Raw genomic sequence first — 4,345 nt, 5'->3', positions numbered from 1 at the left:
GAGCGTCGAAATTAATTTTAACATGGTAAAATTCTCGACCATCATGACTGTAGATTAAATTAAGTTGAATAGGAAAAGTCATGTTCATGTTGACCTGAGTCACAGTGGGCGTTGAATTAGTTTAACATGGTAAAATTCTTGACCATCATGACTACAGATTAGCTTAAGTTGAATAGGAAAAGTCATGGTCATTTCGACCTAAGTCACAGTGAGCGTCGAAATTAATTTTAACATGGTAAAATTCTCGACCATCATGACTGTAGATTAAATTAAGTTGAATAGGAAAAGTCATGTTCATGTCGACCTGAGTCACAGTGGGCGTTGAATTAGTTTAACATGGTAAAATTCTTGACCATCATGACTACAGATTAGCTTAAGTTGAATAGGAAAAGTCATGGTCATTTCGACCTAAGTCACAGTGAGCGTCGAAATTAATTTTAACATGGTAAAATTCTCGACCATCATGACTGTAGATTAAATTAAGTTGAATAGGAAAAGTCATGTTCATGTTGACCTGAGTCACAGTGGGCGTTGAATTAGTTTAACATGGTAAAATTCTTGACCATCATGACTACAGATTAGCTTAAGTTGAATAGGAAAAGTCATGGTCATTTCGACCTAAGTCACAGTGAGCGTCGAAATTAATTTTAACATGGTAAAATTCTCGACCATCATGACTGTAGATTAAATTAAGTTGAATAGGAAAAGTCATGTTCATGTCGACCTGAGTCACAGTGGGCGTTGAATTAGTTTAACATGGTAAAATTCTTGACCATCATGACTACAGATTAGCTTAAGTTGAATAGGAAAAGTCATGGTCATTTCGACCTAAGTCACAGTGAGCGTCGAAATCAATTTTAACATGGTAAAATTCTCGACCATCATGACTGTAGATTAGCTCAAGTTGAATAGGAAAAGTCATGTCCATTTCCACCTGAGTCACGGTGAGCGTCGAAATTAATTTCAACATGGTAAAATTCTCGACCATCATGACTGTAGATTAGCTCAAGTTGAATAGGAAAAGTCATGGTCATTTCGACCTGAGTCACAGTGATCGTTGAAATTAATTTCAACATGGTAAAGTTCTTGACCATCATGACTATAGATTAGCTTAAGTTGAATAGGAGAAGTCATGTCCATTTCGACCTGTTTTTTTTTTTTTTACTTATATCGATATCAATATCAATATATATATATATTCATTTATTTATTTATTTTTTATAAAAATAATATTGTACAATTCACATAGTGCATAAATTCTATGTAGAATATTGTATCTTGCTCAGCGGTTCCTGGGCCTTCCCCTACCCCTCGGTCGCCCTTTGCCCCCCCTTCTTTTGCGAAGAGGGGTGGAGCCGTTCCCATGGCGACACATGGGACAGGGGTGATCGAGTGGTAGAGATACCGTGTCCTGAAGGAAGTTGCTGATGCCCAGCCCCCGAGGTCCTGCACCCGTTCCACAGAGTGGGTGCGGAGAAACGCCAGCGATGCCGCGAGGCCTCTGATGTTGTGGGCGTGGGGGGCATGGCCCGGGTCGGCCTTCCGGTGCCCTGTTGGTGGTGTCAGCTAGCCAAGACAGGAAGTCCAGAACTGTGCTAGCGGAGATGGTCACTATCGCGTGTCTCCGAAGGAAGTCCTGGAATCTCCGGTTGGGAGGGTTGTTGGATCTGGATGACGGTCGGGACCGTAGCGAAGACGCGGTCTGTCGCTTCCTGGTCGAACAGACCACGGGAAAGGGGAGCTGCTCTCACCACGCCCCGGCGAGCTATCTCCGGGGCCGACCGCGCTGCAGACTGACGAGCTGCCAGACGAGCCGCGGTGAAGGCCCTCGCTGCTGGGGGTAGGGCTGATGACGCCATGTTGGCTGTACCCTCTGCCACGGTAGAGAGTGCCGCCAGGGTGTCTCTGCATACAGAAAACACGCGAATCAAATTAGTAGGGCGAGAAGGATCCCGATCCCCGGAGGGTGTAATAAAGTCACATCGCTCAATTGTAGAACGTATAACATATGCGAAGCCGAGGTCGTTTCCGAACGACCTCGTCCTCGGGCGCTAGTCAAGAGGCTCCGTCCTGGGTGAAGACGCTACCCGAGCGTCTCTCGCCAGGACAGGTCTGGACCCTCTATAGATTGAAATATCCCACTCACCTCAATTCTTCCCGCGGGAAGTCCTCAAAGCTCGTGGCGAGCGTCGTCAGCCAGTTCCTCATCATCGCCATTGCCGTGACGGTCGAGATGGTAGAGGCAAGGTCTTGTCTGGTCGAGGCCTCCGTCGTCAGCAACTTAGCCTCCGGTTCACTAAGTTGCTGGGGGAGGGCGGGGTCCCTGCCCGAGTGCCACAAGCAATCGCGCAGGCCCTCCGGCGCGAAGGGTGGTGGCAGGACGACGGGGAATGATGAAGGGATATGCCGTCGAGGAGGAACCGTCTTGGGTTGGTCTTGGGCCCGCTCGAGAGCAGGGATGTCTAAGGCTTTCTCCCCTTTCTCCTGCGGGAACCAGGCGTTTGGGGAGAGTGCTACCGCCGGTGAGTCCCCCGACCTGTCGACAAACATATGCCCATCAGGGTTTAAACGAGGGTTCTCCAGGAGAGCACCTAATGCGTCCAGAGTGTTAGAGGTGGAAATCCTGGAGGGCGTGGAGGCCGGGGCGGAGAGGGGTCGAATCTTATATAGAACCTTAGCCCCCTCCGCGTCGTTGGCCCACTTTAGGATAACGTCATCTCTCCTCCTCCAGCCCTCCAGTAGCGAGTAGTCGGGAGACCAGGCCACTAGCTTGTGATCTTCTCCAAACGAGTACTCCCAGGACCGGGGAAGGTCACACCATGAGAAGGGGTGAACTCAAGAGTCCGTCATGGTAGGAGGATAAGGTAAAGAAGAACTGTAGTGGTCCTCCACCCCGTCCAACCCGACGGACGTCTGATTGGGGGGTTCCTCCTGAGAGGGGCCTTCTAGTCCTATACCTGTCGCCGGCACGGAGGGGCGGAGGGAAGGACCAGGAGGGAGAGTGGGAGGGGGGGCTAGAGCCGTAGGTTCAATAGGAGGTTGCTCTGGAGAGGGGTGCGTTATGATTTGCGCGGTCTGAAAGGCCGGATAATGTGATAGGGCCGATTCAAGGACGGGGCCTATCAGGGACGGAAGGAGGGCAGCCACTTGGGCAGCCAGAGTTCCCTCTCCCCTCGTTTCGTCCCCCGGCTCCCTGCCCTTGTGGGATTTACGGCGAGGAAAAGGAGAGCGAGGAAGGGAGGGTGAGTTGGGGGGAGAGGCTGTGGAGGGTGGGGACAAGCTGAGCGTCCTGGACCTCGGTGAGGCAGACCTCTTTTTCGAGCGAGATTTCCTGCCGGGTTCACGTGAGTGAACTAGGGAGGAAGACGAGTTCGTGGGGGTGCTTGACAAAGCAAGCCGTAAGGGTTTTAAGGACCCTTGATGGTCGGATGTATGGGGCTGCCGAGAGGCCTGAGGACGCTCGGGGACACCATACTCCGTAACATCAGACTCGTCCCCTTGTACTCCGAGAGGCCCAGGTTGTCCACCAACGGAAGTCTCGGAGACATAGGGAGACGGATGGCGAGGGCGAACGAGGCCCAATTCCACGCCTAACGCCGGATCCGCCCACACCAGGGGGGGGGGGGGTCGTCAGCGGATTTCAATTTCCGAGCTCTGCGCCATGCCTCCCGAAGAAGTTCGAGGGCGGCTAGCTTGGAACGGGTTTTGGGAGGAGCAGCACGAATCTCCTCAACCCGCGCTTTGCACACAACGCAGGCTAGGGGGTTAAAGCCAGCTTGTGAGAAACAAGGGGCATGGCGGGAGCAGAGGTCGTGGTGGCCGTCTGACGAGATCCTGGCTGTGCAGCCGGATTCCACACACAAGCGTTTGGTCTGAAAATAGAATAATGATAATCATAGAAGGGGTGTCCCAAAGGTGTCTGGACACAACACCGAAGGGGAAAAAACTGCAGGAGAACAGGTAGGGCTCCCTACGAGAACACACGAGCACGAGCAGGAACCAGACTTACCGGCATGAAAAGAAGGTGGGTTGTGGAGTGACCGACTCGTCTGGTTCCGCGATGCTAAGTGACGCGACGTCCGGCTCGAGCTAGCCGGGTAAGAAGGGAGGGAATAGGGAGGGGGAGGTGGGGTCGACAATGCGCATGCCTGCACAGAGCCGGGAATTTTAAATTTCCGATGATTTTGGCGGAAAATTCAAACCACACTCAACCTTCGGGAAATGGCCATATGACCAGGAGTGTGGTATGGGATTATCGCTATAGCTTCGCTGTGCAGGTTTCTTTCAGCCGATAACATCTGTTTGCTGAAGCGATTGTTATAGTTATTTCTGTCTTCATCTCGTT

The sequence above is a fragment of the Oratosquilla oratoria genome, chromosome 5, assembly GCF_046742065.1.
Source record: "Oratosquilla oratoria isolate Oo_2021 chromosome 5, ASM4674206v1, whole genome shotgun sequence".
Taxonomy (NCBI): domain Eukaryota; kingdom Metazoa; phylum Arthropoda; class Malacostraca; order Stomatopoda; family Squillidae; genus Oratosquilla; species Oratosquilla oratoria.
Note: the sequence above shows the minus strand (reverse complement) of the source record.